A 15,145-nucleotide genomic window follows, 5' to 3' on the forward strand; every position below is an offset into this window, starting at 1 on the left:
TATTTGTGATTGACATAGGGACAAAGAAATGTGTTGTTCCATGTCTATTTTTTATTATGGGACAGGGATACAAATAATAATAATCATTCTATGTGCTAATGTGAAGAAAGGCTCCAGATACAATTCTGGCTCTAAGAAATATAAGGGAACTTTGTGTTCTGATCTGGCAGAGGGTGGGAGGGTCATACCTCTACTTAGCCATATGAGAAAGTCAATATATGACAGCCTCAGTTTCCCATCTGTACAGTCAGTGGGAGTGATTTAAAACAAGAATGCTGTAAAGACAAAACAAGGGTGTTTTTTAAAAAATAAAATAAAATTGTACAAGCTAAAAGTGCTGTGTAAATGTTTAATAATGGACAAGATTCAAAATACCACGTAGGATCATGCAAGCTCAGTGGAAGGTTTAACCATTTTCTCTTTGAACAGCTGAATCCATGCCATATCACACACTGCTGTCCTTCGTTTTAATAGTGCTCTGCTATGTCATATCAGATAGTGTATTGCTATTGAAGAGAAACATTCAAAAACACTAGTTTCCACAATTCTTTTTTTTGTGTGGCCTGAACACTCACAAACACTTTTGACAGGATAATCCTATGTACTTTATGTTTACATGAGGTTAATGGGGTTTACTCACAAGTTAATGCACACAGTATTTATTTTACTTCCTTATTGTAAGCCAGGCAACTCTTTGTTATGGAGTGACACACATATGTTATAAATATATTGGACTCCCCCCCCCCCTTCTCTCTCTGTGTGTATCTATCTATCTATCTATAATTAGCATAAGTCATAGAACATGAATCATTAAATTCCTTGCCTTTTAATAAACCATAAAGAGCTTGAGTTTGATTAGAGACTCATCCATCAGATACTTGATGGTTATTTGCATCTTGAAAGTGACAATAAAAGGATGAACGCTTGCTTTTTTTATTTGTGAAAATATTTTAGGGTGGCTTTGATTTTATTGCAGTCATGCTCCTGTAAACATCAATCTAACTGGCAGGGAAGCTTTAAAACAGAGGAAGGTCTTACAGAATATCCTAAAGGTGATTAAATTGTGGATTAATCTAATCGCCTTTGGAAGTTAGTCCACAGAGCAATCCTTCTCAATGAGAATGATTTATCTTTGGCTCTCACAAGCTTTTTAAGCGTTCATGTCCTGAAGGTACGTAGCTCTCTTGACATATCATTGTTAAGGAGCTGGAACTGGTGCAGGTGAAAACTCAGAAGACAGGAAAGCTCATTTTAACAAAAGAAGCTACGAAGCAATGAATGTGGCTGAGGACAAGGCCTCCTCCAACTGTAGAACCAAACCAAATCACCACAATGTTTTGAGGTCTGGGTTGCTTCACTTCAGACTTGGGGAGTGTCTTATGACAGAATGTTCATCAGGAAAACAAATTCCTGCAGATAATAAACTAGAATATGAAGAAGCTGTCTGCCTGCCTGACGTGTTACATTTCTAAACACAGGGGACTACCGATAGATACTGTTTCGGTGCAATTCAGACACAGTTGAGAATAAGTCTCCACAATGAGTAGGCTGTTAAATTATTTGCTCTAAAGTAGCACTGGGAACACGAGTAACATTTTGCTGCATCGACAGGGAAGGAATATTTTCCTGACTGACTCTTTAGGGACACTCCACATACAGTGGATGCTCGGGTTACGAAAGTGATCCATGAGGGATGCACGTTCTCAACCTGCAGCGGCACATCTGTGCATGCACGGGTTGCGATTCGGCGCTTCTGCGCATGCGCAAAGCGCGATTTATCACTTCTGCGCATGCACGACCGCCGAAACCCGGAAGTAACCCGTTCCGGTACTTCCGGGTTCCGGTGGTCTGCAACCCGAAAAAACGCAACCTGAAGCGTCTGTAACCCGAGGTATGACTGTATTATAAAGAAACTCCCCGCCTTTCCTGAGGCCACACCACCACGCATTGCTGTTATGTGGTGAATCAGCTGTGGTTGCCTGTTCTGTGGTGAAAAAGTCGTAAAGTTTCATAGGATGAAAACACTGGTGTGCTGCTGGGCAGAATCAGCATTACCGTGTATTACTTTAACTGCTTCACTACACCTTTCTTGAAGGAGAAAATAAAAGAATAAACAGCTACTTGGTGCTCAAAGGCTGTCAAAAGAAAACAGAAAGGTAACATGTAATAGGTGATAAATAAACCTGCCTAATACTACAAAGAGAGAAATTATGCCAAGAAAGAGCCTGATTCTTATGCAAAATAAGATAATCACTAAAGAGATTATTACTGAGGTAATCCACAAATGGCTGGAAACCAAATAAAATGTAAGGCTGAGCAGCTTGCACCTTCAGCCATTTACCTCACAGTGTGGTTATTGTGATAAAATGGTGGCAGGGAAGAGCCACGTACACCACATTTGGATCTTTGGAATAGAAGAGGGATAGAAATGGCACACATGCATAAATGATTATTATTAAAATTAGGCTTTTTGTCCCAAAGTGGCTTACAGCAGCCAACAGTGAAACAAACCAAAATATTTCAAATTGTGCTTGAAAACAGGCTGAGAGCCAATGAAGATTGAATAAAACTGGATTAGCATTTCAAAAATTGGGCTCTGGTCAAATAGTCTGGCAGCAGCCTCATTTACATCAGGTGAAGTTTCTGAGCACTTCCAAAGGCAGTCCAATGTAAAATGGTGTTGCAGAAATTTAGCCTGCTGAGTCACACTAGCCACATATGCCCTTCTGAAGAAGGGACACAGATATCTGGTCATTTATGAGCAAAGTTGGTTATTAAGGAGTACTTGCAACCTATGAACTTGAGTCTTCAAGAAAAATACTATCCTGTCCAAAACATGGCACATTCTTCAGTTGGCTTTCCTACTGACCAAAAGCACCTCATCAAGTGTTTGACCCTTGAACATGCGGAACCTACATTCCTCCTGCACAACTTTGCATCGGATAGCTCTTACAAACCAAGGTGCGTGACAACTTACATTTTCTGAAATAAATGCAAAAAAAGGGTCCAGAAATTCTAAACAAAAATCTAAATGAATTGCATCTGTGGCACTAATATCACTTGATTCAGCCGTTGGGATAACACATGGGTAGGCAAACTAAGGTCTGGGGGCCGGATCTAGCCCAATTGCCTTCTCAATCTGGTCCGCGGACGGTCTGGGAATCAGCGTGTTTTTACATGAGTAGAATGTGTCCTTTTATTTAAAATGCATCTCTGGGTTATTTGTGGGGCATAGAAATTTGTTCATTTTCCCCTTTCAAATTATAGTTTGGCCCCCCACAAGGTCTGAGGGACAGTGGACCAGCCCCCTGCTGGAAAAGTTTGCTGACCCCTGATACAGAATGCTCATGAACATTTCTGCTGCTCAAGGAACAAAGTTGCCGGAATGTTTGCAGTCTGTGAGAAGCGGGAAATTGTCAGTTTAGCAGTAACACTGGCCAGAGGGCCAAGAATAGCTTTGGAAGGGCATCTTGTATTTTAAATCTGACCTTAAAAACACAGGGTTGTTTCCCCCCCTTGCTTCCAAAATATTGAGTTACATGCTGTATTGCACCTGTAGTTATGTTTCTCCATTCTCTGCTAGTGGTCAAGAGAGTATCATCATGGGAGAGGTGTTTCTGGGACTAAGGTGAAACTGTTCCTTTGTTATTCCTGATATTGGATGCTGCATGTAGTTTAAGTAATCTTGTTTTGTTCATTGTATCGGAATGTGCCTTTTTTTTTTTTGGCACGTCATTATATTGCTGCTATTGTTTTTGCTTTGTTGTTATGAAATAAGTTTTGTTTGAAACTCTAGGGACCAACTTCTAGCGGCCGAGATCCCTTCATCGTCATCCCCCCAATAAAACATATGAGGGGTCCAGGGCCCCAAAAGTTGATGGGCATTGCCAGGGCCAGATTTGTTCGATGAGGTCCTAAGCTACTGAAGGTAATGGGGCACTTTATATGTCCAGCTGTCCTTTGTCAACAACATATTGTCACGGATTTTTTGTGCTGAATATATGCTATATGGTAATTTATAGACCTAATGGGTATTTTAAGCCATTTGCACATAACAAAATATGTATTTTATCAAAGTAATTGTTGAACTGAAATGCAATTAATTAGTTGTTTTTTATCTTATATTTTGGGAAATGTACATCCAGTTTTTTCCCCTTCAACTTTTTTGGGGGCCCCCAAGAGAGTGGAGCCCTGAGCTATAGCTTGTTTAGCTTATACGCAAATCCGGCACTGGCCGAATTGCTATTCAAACGATGGGGGCTTACCTGTCCCTCCCCAATGCCTCGTTCCAAGTTAGCACCTCTGGCTTGAAATGCATCCCCGCTTTTCGTTGTAAACCGCTTTGAGCATGTTTTTTTAATTATTTTTTTTGTGCGGCAAAGCGGCATACCCAGAAAATGAATGGACGCGAAATCGCTCTTGGGAATGTGCAAATCGGTTTAAAACCAATACACGGCTGCTGGGGGGGAACGAAGAGGCAGCCTCGGCCGCCCCTTTTTCAAACCCTCCGAGTGTCCCTATTTTCCAGGAACAGCTGGGGATTTACAAACGGCGATTTGATCCCTGAAGGTCCCCCTTTTCCTTAGGAGAAATGTCCCGGGAGGGTATGCCTCTCCCTTTCCCAGAGGGCTGGATATGTGGGGGGCGGGCAGCAGCGTGCCTTCCCCGCCCGCCCGCGCGAGCGAGCTTCTCCTCCGGGGAGGCTTGGTTGCTGCCTCGCTTTTCCTTCAGGGTGGGGCTTGTTATTGCGGTCTCTTGGCCGACCCTGCCTCACAGTAGCCGCTACGGCACCTCGCGAGGAGGCGGCGGCGGCGGCGGCGGCGGCGGCGGCTGCAAGGGAGAGCAATGCACCTCGCCGTTTTGCCTTGACCCCGCGCTGAGGTTCCTCTCCGGGAAGCGAGCGCGCGCCGCCGAGGGTAGGTGGGCGGGCTCGGCTGTCTTGGCACCAAGCAGCACCCCCCCCCCCGCTTTTGTCCGGCGGGGCAGCGCCGACAGGCCCGGGCAGAAGCAGCAGCAGCGTGGCGGCGGCGGCGGCCTCCTCCTCCCTGGACAATCCCGCCCCCTCCGCCTTTTCTCTGTTGTTTCGTCCCGCCTTTTTCCTCGCTCCAGCCCCGCGGCCGACCAGCCTTGCGCGCCCTAGCCGAGGCCCAGGTGAGTCCTTGCTCCGCCTGGCCAGGCGCTCCTCCTCGGCGGCTGCGGCGGAGAGGAGGGGCGGGGAAATTGAGCCGAGCAGGCCCAGCCTTGCGGCCTCGGCAGGCTTTTGTTTCTCCCTCCCCCCGCCTCGTGCGGGGCTGCTGCGGCTTCCCCTCCTCCCTGGAGCTGCGGAGGTAAAAGCGGTTCTTGGGGGTGGGGGGCTCGTGGGAAGGGTGGGCGACTGTGTGTGTGTGTGTGTTCAGGGCGTCTGTCCCCAAAATGCATGCCCCGTGGGACGGGGCGGGGGGCCGCATCCATCCCTCGGGAGTGTTCTTCCTTCCTTCCGTCCTTCCTTCCTTCTCTCCTTCCTTCTCTTTCCAAACGCTGCCTCCATTTTCCCACCCCAGGTTGACCATTTGTGCCCTGGGGTTTCTCTTTTCGTGGTGGCAGGCGAGGGTCCGCATGCAGCAGCGGCGGCGGGGCTTCTTGCTTCCTTCTTCAGCCCAGCCCAGCCTCCCCCCTCCTCAATTCCCCATCTCTCATGCACGCCGCTATGAATCAAAGCCCGTGTTTGAGATCAGAGCAACAGGTTTCTTCTTGCAACTTGCATCTATATCCATGTATATTATCCGTCCTATGAAGCGCGGCGGGACAGAGTCCGCCTCCCGCCTCCCCGCTGCTTTTCCATTGCTCCCAGGTCTCTCCTTCTCTATTTCCTTTCCCTTCCCTTTGTGTTGTCACTTTCCCAACCCTGCCTTGAGTGCAAGCGGGTGAGTGCCGAACGGCACCAGCCGATCTCTCTCTCTCTCTCGGCATGCTCTGCTTCTAAAAAAACCCAACACATTTCCTTCTTCCCTATCCAGACTTTAAGCTGGGTTGTGAAAAGAAACGAAAAAAACAAAACCAGAGGGAATAGTTGGTTTTGAGAGAAAGAGAGCCTTGCTTCGGAGGGAGAGAAGCTTGCATCGTCGGTAGCCTGGAGGTGGCTTTTTAGGAGCCCTTCACTGTGACTTGCAACTGATAGCAAAAACATAACCCAGAGCACTATTCTCTGGCCATCTTGTGACTTATGGTGTAGTAGTCAGGGCTTTGTCATCCTTTTGGTTTTGCAGAAGAAATGCATGACTGGCGTGGTTGATTCAGCACAGCAATCAGTGTTGCGGTTACTACTATATCCGTAGGTTTGGGAAAGGTCCATTATTTTTACAGTTTTGTCTTCCCACTTACCCTACCTAGTGAAAAGGTGGCCAATTTAAAGCTCTTTGAACATGTATTGTGTGGCAAATTGAAAGACGAGAAAGGTGTATGTTTGTGTGTGCATATCTGTATTTCTTTAAAGATCTGGGATAACACCAGATCTTATGACTGTAATGATTAAAGCCAGGTCTGTGGTCCTTGTCAAGCAGCAAATTTGCCCGTCTCCTTACTCTAAGAACATGTAACGGAGCTTTGCAGTCAAATGAACATGTAAAAATGGTGGCTCTGCAGATACCTCCTCATATCAGCATTTGTGTTGTAATTTAGTGAGCATTGATTTTCTTCTCCCTTTGCTTGCTCCATAATTGTTGAGGTGAAACCAGTTACAACTACCTTGTTCTTTCATTGCCATGGTGAAGTTTTAGTGTTGCACTAAATAATTGAGTTTTCTAGTTTGCAGAGGGCATACATTGTAAGATGCATTGTAATGGATACATTATAAGAGGAAGGGTGACTGCAGGTTAAAACTGAGAAGCCATTTTCAAAGGCCTAATCCTGATGTTGCATTGGAGATCATACCATGTTTTTGCACTATCCACTCCCCACATATACATTGGTAAGGTTTGAAAGCATATAAAATTATGCAGACCATTATAAAAGTCCACATTGTGATTCCATGCCTTCAATATAACTACAGTGGTACCTTGGGTTAAGAACTTAATTCATTCTGGAGGTCTGTTCTTAACCTGAAACTGTTCTTAACTTGAAGCACCACTTTAGCTAATGGGGCCTGCCGCGCCGCTGCTGCACGATTTCTGTTCTCATCCTGAAGCAAAGTTCTTAACCCAAGGTACTATTTCTGGGTTAGCGGAGTCTGTAACCTGAAGCGTCTGTAACCCGAGGTACCACTGTATGCCTGTAGGCCTTGGGATCTGGTCTGCACCACAATATTGGATCACATTCTTGGATAAATTCTGTGCTGACCCTGACCCTTTTAAGTGTTGAGAAAGGTAGGAAACGCTTCATTGGAAAATTATGCTTTATTCAAACATTTAAATCAACAGAAATCTGAGCTTTTTCTTTTCCTGAAACTTTAGGTATGGATAATTCCTCATTGATTTTGTAGGCTGATATTTGCAGTGGTGCTCACTTCAGTTGCTTATTTGTAAATAGCTGGAGGCATCAGGATGACTCTTCAATGCTAGGTGACCAAAAGCGAATAATCTTGTACATCTCAGTTTGCTGCTTCCAGAGATATCTTTTTTCAAGCCACCAACAGAGGAATTGGTCAGGAAAAGAAGTTATGAGCAGGCAGGGAATAGCAAATGACATAGGGAAGAAAACAGTTGTAAGTGTCAGATATGACAGAGTTGGAGCAAAGAAGTGCCTCTGAGCAAGCTGTAGTAGTTTGTACCACTTCAACCTTTCTGAGCTGCTTTTTGGTGTGGGTGGGTGTGACTTTTTGAGTGGGTGGGTGTTTCTTTGGTGAAGGCCAGTCTATTAGACTACTCTTGCATACTTCTTCAAGCTCGATAAGGTTAGGGGTGCAATCAAGAATCCTAAGAACATCAGGAGAAGCAAAATTAACAGTTGCTTTATCCATTCCTATGGATCTGGGAAGCAGCATTTCTGTAAGTACAAATTAGGCTTGAATCCAGGGACTAGAGCCTTCTGGGAGGAGAAACTAGAAGTATAGGTCAAACTGATGAATTTACTGAACAGAAAATTATTATCCCTTGCCATTGTATTTTTCTGTAGCGTTTAACTTTTGTTGCATTTGGTAAGCTTTGGAGGTTTATACTTTGATACAAATCAGCCTTGCATTTAAGCACTTGCCTGGTAACTACTACAGACAACAAGGAATTCCATGCAGGCAGGTCCATGGAATTGTATGCAGGAGAAGGAGTTAGCTGGTGGAGGAGGAATAGAGCACTGTGTCCATCCTCTATGCCCAACATAGATACTGTGGGCTGCAAGAGGAAGAAAGCCCCTTCCTCCACACCCTGCACAAAAATGCAGTGGACTATTTATAGCCTAGTATAGAAGGCCTATTGGAGAATTGTACCTTCTCTTTTTTTTTTTTTTAAAAAAAATCAGACTCGGTTGGGGAAAAATCATTATCGAATGTTATTCATTTAGCAGACAGACTTTTTAAATGCGTTGTGCTTCATATTCTATGCTGGAGAGCGTCCTAGCTTGAAACATGTATGGAATTACTTTCAATGAAAGGAATTTTGATTCTCATTTACTGAATTATTGTTATTGCTCCTATTTTACAGCTGTCTTCAAAGCTACCATCCTTTGTTGATAACTCCCCAACTATCCTCTTTCCTTCCTCCATAGTCTTAATTGCCTGATAATAATTTAGTGTGCTGGCCCAATTTTACTTAGGTTTGTGGGCCAGGTAAACATTGGAACCCGCATGATTGGAACCTTACAGGCTGATGTGTATTTACTGTGCCCTCTGTTGAGACTGCTATAGACACTGAGTTGTCCTTCTCTAAGATGTTAGTATTTAAACCAGGGGTCAGCAAACTTTTTCAGCAGGAGGCCGGTCTACTGTCCCTCAGACCTTATGGGGGGCCGGACTATATTTTGAAAGGGGAAAAAAATGAACGAATTCCTATGCCCCACAAATAACTCAGAGATGCATTTTAAATAAAAGGACACATTCTACTCATGTAAAAACACGCTGATTCCCGGACTGTCCGCAGGCCGGATTTAGAAGGAGATTGGGCCGTATCCGGCCCCCGGGCCTTAGTTTGCCTACCCATCATTTAAACCCATGATTGTATTCTGTTGTAAAAGTGGACTCCTTGCAACATTAACACATAAGGAGGTGCAAATGTGGCTGTAAGCTGTTGTTGTTTAGTCATTTAGTCGTGTCCGACTCTTCGTGACCCCATGGACCAGAGCACGCCAGGCACTTCTGTCTTCCACTGCCTCCCACAGTTTGGTCAAACTCATGCTGGTAGCTTCAAGAACACTATGCAACCATCTCGTCCTCTGTCGTTCCCTTCTCCTTGTGCCCTCCATCTTTCCCAACATCAGGGTCTTTTCCAGGGAGTCTTCTCTTCTCATGAGGTGGCCAAAGTATTGGAGCCTCGGCTTCACGATCTGTCCTTCCAGTGAGCACTCAGGGCTGATTTCCTTAAGAATGGATAGGTTTGATCTTCTTGCAGTCCATGGGACTCTCAAGAGTCTCCTCCAGCACTAACATCCAGTTATTTCTGTAGTAAGAATTGGCGTGGTATCTTCAAGATTGGGACTAGAAAGCCGCATGTAAATTCAAGTTCTGTATCTAGCCCTTAGCCACTAGTGAGTATAACTACTCTTAAAACCGTTTTTATTGTGTAGGGAAATGTCATGAGGGAATTGTGATGCCTGTGCACCTACTTGGTTTGTTGATACAATAGCAATCCGAAACCACTGATTTAAGAACGACATTGAAAGGGGTCTTTATTTAAGGCTCTACTGCTTAAATTTAAGACGTGTTTGAATGGAGTGCCATCTGTTGATTTGCGTCCTAGCGTGAACTTGGCTTGGAGGAAGAGTTCTGAAGTGTTCACTTTCACTTCTGCTGAACTGCTTGCCTTTTCCAAACCACGGACTGTAGTTTAACACTCACTATGGTTAGTTTCAGCAAGCCAGACTAATAGCCTGTGATTTGAAGCAGGTTTGCTTTGGCACTAACCATAAATAGTGTTAAACCATGATTCCTAGTTTAGATGTGTGCTTCCCCTTCCTTCTTCCTGCACGAGCAAGCCCGGGTTCATTCAGGTGGCATTAAATCATGGGTTAGCATGTTCACATGTGGCCATTGAGTGAATACTTTGGAAAATGCCTTTTCGACAGTAACTGTTATAGTTTTCAATCTGCTGTGCAGCTTTCCCCACCAGTTCCTATCACTTGAAAATCTGGAAGCAATGCCTTACTCTGAAGTGTAAGAAAAGTTTCCAAACAAATCTGTACATCAAACTATGAGAAGAAAGCATGGTTGTAAAATTCTAATTTAAATCCACAGGGCTTGAAAAACTGAATCAAATCTGAAAACAATTTTGTCAAGGGACATCAATGTTTCCGGATACCACAACAGACACAGTAAGTAAAACCATTCACATTTTGAAGCATTCTTTCGTTGTGTGGGATTGGCATGGGAATATAGATATGTTCAAAATATCTAACTCAAATCATGCTACAGCAAGAGATGTATTTGTGTAATGTGATATCTTCTCAAATGATGACACAGACTCCCTCTCAGCTTAAAGCATTTGTTTATGCCAGCCAATGAAATTTACTAGTCTTGCATTGCCTTGTGAGTAACCCAAGTTCTTTAGTGAGAATTTTGTTGTGAACAGGTATATTAATAACTGACACCACAATTGTATGTTTTAAGAAAGTCCCATTTTGTTCAGTATGGGTTACACTCAGTTTAGAGTGCATAGAATTGTGATGGAAAGTACTTAATGAAAATATGAGGCATTATGTAATGGGTTTGGAGTGTAAAGGCACAAAGCTCATATTTGGCTTTAATTCCTCAGGGGACATTTATTTTTCTTCCATCCTTCAGTACAGATGTGTTACTTTTATTTTTAAAAGGACCCTCTGTGAAGTAGCTTAGGCTTGCAGGTAATACTAAAATGGTGGATGAAGAAAAGCCTAGGTATAATGAATTGTGTTGCATACTCTATATTATGATTTAGGCCAGTGTTCCTTTTAAGCTGAGAAGGAGTTCCTCAATGGGAGACTCAGTACAGTGGAACCTTGGTTCTCAAATGCCTTGGTACTCAAACATTTTGACCCCTGAATACCAAAAACCTGGAAGTAAGTGTTCCGGTTTCTGAACATTTTTTGGAAGCTGAACATCCGATGCGATTTTCGGCGATTTCCTCTGGGGCGCCTGTGCCAATTGGAAGCTACGCCTCGGTTTTTGAATGTTTCGGAAGTCGAACGGACTTCCGGAACAGATTATGTTCGAGAACCAAGGTACCACTGTAATTGTAAACAGGCCATACTGGGAATATGTAGAATTACAGTCGTGGTTCACGTGGTGGCTTCCCCTAGAACCTTCTATAGTATGCATGGTTTCTATGGCAGATATTTACTGGAAGATAAGTCAGTGTGAAATGTTTCCTGGCAATAGAAAATATGAAGACCACCTATTTACATAAAATAGCAATAAGAGTTGGAAAACCAGGCTGAGTGATCTGAGGCATTTACAGAGGATAGTATTGAGTGTGCATGTTTTTAACAGTTGTAATGCCTCAGGGATTTTAGAAGATGTCTGGTTTGGACGGACATGGGCAGATGTAGTCATGGATGCAGGAGAGCCAGTTGGCTTTGTTTACCAATGATGCGGTCCCAAGATTTCAAGCAAATAAGTGTTTGGAACATTGCGAAATACTGCATTGACAGATCGCTGCAAAACACGGATGTTGGCTCACAGATATCTAATTCTAGTGCAGAAAAGTGTATGACAGTACAGTGGTACTTCAGGTCAAGTACTTAATTCGTTCTGGAGGTCCGTACTTAACCTAAACTGTTCTTAACCTGAAGCACCACTAACCTGAAGCTAATGGGGCCTCCTGCTGCTGCCGCGCGATTTCTGTTCTCATCCTGAAGCAAAGGTTTTAACCCGAGGTAATATTTCTGGGTTAGCGGAGTCTGTAACCTGAAGCGTATGTAACTTGAAGTGTATGTAACCCGAGGTACCACTGTAGAAAGAAGAGAACTAGCATTTAATTTAGACTGTGAAGTTGTCTTCTGTAAAGAGATAAATAGGGGGTATTGTCTTCTGTTTTTAGGTGAGAAGATGAGTAACTGCGATTCGGAAAAACTGAAGTTTGCTATACAGTGGTACCTCAGGTTACATACGCTTCAGGTTACAGACTCCGCTAACCCAGAAATAGTGCTTCAGGTTAAGAACTTTGCTTCAGGATAAGAACAGAAATCGTGCTCTGGTGGCGCGGTGGCAGTAGGAGGCCCCATTAGCTAAAGTGGTGCTTCAGGTTAAGAACAGTTTCAGGTTAAGTACAGACCTCCGGAACAAATTAAGTACTTAATCTGAGGTACCACTGTACTTGCTCATAAATCCAGAGAGAGAGAAATTACAGTAATTAAGCTAAAAAGAGATGAAGGTATGATAGAGTGGATTAAACATCACTTGGAACAAACAGTTTGGAACAAGTGATACCCAGATTTAAAGGGTTGTATCCCAATGCTGTGCCAATGGACTTCTGCTGATGCAACAGGACTCGTTGTTTTGGAGGGTCCCTCAACTCTCTGGATCTGGGGGCTGCAGAGAAGGAGAGGGGAGTTCCGTTGTGGAAGCAGAAGACTGCAGCACAAGAGGAACTGCAGCACTGGATACAGTCCAAAGAAAGAGCTTTGGGATATTACCAGGGTTAGATATTAAGCAGCCCCATACTTCTTTGGTTCATCTGGCCCACTGTTTGTTTTGACTGGCAGTGGCTCTCCCAACATCTGCAGGTTGTACAAGGTACCACTGTATAAGAGAAAAACCAGCAACATACAAAACAAACAAACAAGCCATAGAACAAAAGCAGCATCCAAAGTTAATGCCCAGAATGTCAGCAGATCTGTTGAAAGGCTTGGGAAAATAGAAAGGCACCTGATGTTGGGATATTTCCGTTCCACCTTAAAAGGGAGCAGGCTTTGTGAGTAACAGAGTCTGCGCATGTCCTGTTCACAGGATGTTTATGCTTGCTGTTTCCTTTCGATTTCAGTCGGGCAGAGATGCTGACACAGAACGGTCATGTTTTTCTTTGTTCTGTTCAACGCTAAATAAAGTCTGTAAATATGCTCTTCTGCTCTTCTGCGGTGCAAGCTTTCTGGCTGTGTTTCTGCTGATAAAGGATGTGCACGAGCCTGGAATGTGGCAGTCAATTTCCAAGGCTTCGTGTCGCTAATTGCTGGGTCTGCGTGGCTACAGAGATCGATGGACGTCCGGCAGCCGGCATGGGGGCTCAGATGGACGCTATCTCCCTGGCAGTATCCCAACAACAAGGTTTCGGGCCCAGATTCACAGCACCTACAGGAGAGTAAAGCTGCAACAGACTGCGTCTGAGAGGTATGTCAAAAGCGAAAGAGAGGTTTTTCTCTGTTTACCTCGGAAGGAGCCTTTGGAACTCCGGCAGATTAATGGCTCTGGGAGCCAAGCCAGAGAGTTCGTGATTAATGAGCTGCCAAGATAACGAAGTCTTTGAAGGCATAAAGGGCTCCCGGCTCAAAGGAAAAGCTGAAATGGAGTTTTTCCAAGCTTCTCAGGCTGAGGAGTGCCCAAAGTTAAATCGGCACAATTATGAAACCTGGGCAAAATGGTGTGAATCTTTGCTGCGTCAGTTTGGAGTGTGGCATACCGTTTCTGAACCCCCCCCCCCCAGTTCCTCTGACAGAGAAATGGGAAGCCGAAAATTTGAGGGCGATAGACGTAATCGTCTTGTCCGTCTCTCTGGAGGAGATAAAGACGCTAGCTGGCAATCTGACTGCACGTGACATGTGGAATGCTTTGATGAAAGCTCACAAGCCAGTCATCCCAGCCCAGAATTTGACTGCATCGGAGGTCCTAGCTGTTTCCCAGAATGCGAGTGAATGCAGGGATGCTGAGGGCACCGGTTGCAAGCAGCAGGGGGAGCTGACCGTCACGTCATCCCAGGCAGCATTCCAGCCTCCAGGGGGAGCCAAGGAGTCGGCAGCTGAGAGCTCTGTTTCTCGTGGGAACCAAGGTCATCGTCTTTGCAGAGGCCGGAAGGCCAGAGGTAAACAAAGACAGATGCCTGCAGATGGCCAGAAGCAGAGGGAGGGTGAAGAGCCCGCGCCAGGGAAAAACAAAGCTGTGTTTGCTGGCACTGCTTCACCAAAGGCTAAAGGCACGTCTGCTGACCAGAAGCAGGGGGGCAAGCTGCAAAAGCCCACGCCAGTGGAAAACAAGGCTATGTTTGCTGGCACTGCTTCACCAAAGGCTAAAGGCACGTTTGGTGGCCAGGAGCAGCAGGGGGGCAAGCCGAAAAAGCCCACGCCGGTGAAAAACAAGGGTTTGCTTGCTGTAAAGACTGCTCCAACAGCCAAAGGCAGATTTATTATCGATTCAGGTGCGACCCGCCACGTTTCGAAGGATCGCCACCTGTTCATCTCCTTCAAGCCTCAGGAAGGTGAGATCCACCTGGCTGACGGAAGGACGTTGCAAATCGCAGGAGAAGGGACTGTGAAACTTGCAAGTCTGCACACTACCATCAGTAATGTACTTTATGTTCCAGGCGCTGCTAGCAACTTGCTAAGTGTCCCACAGCTTACTGGGCGTGGTTTTCAGATTTCCTTCAAGAGGAGCGTCTGTGTCATCAGTAAAGGCAAAGAGGACTATTTGCATGCAAAGTTTATGGATGGTTTGTTCCATATAACTTATGAGGACACTGCTGTTGTATCTAATGCTGATTCTTGTTGTGTTGCACAAACTAACCAAGTTCTTCATGCAGGATGCATTCATGATGCACATCGAAAGTTTGGTCATCTCTCTTGGAAGGCACTGGCCAAGATGCCAGAGGTGGTTGAAGGTTTGAACATCAAACCCTGTAAATTTCACATGAAATGTGTATCTTGTGCAGAGAACAAGGTGAAGGTTGCTCCAAAAGGCAAGGAATCTAGCAGGCAGGCTTCCAAACCCTACCAGCTAGTGCATGCGGACCTGGTTGGTCCACTTACGCCCTCTTTAGGGGGAGCAAGGTACTTCATGGTTCTAATTGATTCTTTTTCCAGGTACATTCATGTGTTTTTGCTCGAACAGAAATCGCAAGCGTTT

General features: G+C 44.8%; 1 protein-coding gene across 3 annotated transcripts in view; it reads left to right on the top strand.

The window, feature by feature from the left end:
- Positions 1–4,942: 4,942 nt before the first annotated feature.
- SESTD1 (SEC14 and spectrin domain containing 1) overlaps positions 4,943–15,145 on the top strand; it is a 59,275-nt gene continuing 49,072 nt past the window's right edge. The window contains exons 1-2 of one of the 3 annotated variants that reach the window (XM_081024097.1): positions 4,943–5,151; positions 10,355–10,431. The gene's annotated coding sequence lies outside the window, so the exon portion shown is untranslated. Of the gene's footprint in view, positions 5,152–5,182; positions 5,328–10,354; positions 10,432–15,145 lie in introns of those variants that run through there. The other 2 variants (XM_081024095.1, XM_081024096.1) reach the window with 2 other exon arrangements.

This window comes from Podarcis pityusensis, assembly GCF_964106645.2.
Source record: "Podarcis pityusensis genome assembly, chromosome: 1".
NCBI classification, from domain to species: domain Eukaryota; kingdom Metazoa; phylum Chordata; class Lepidosauria; order Squamata; family Lacertidae; genus Podarcis; species Podarcis pityusensis.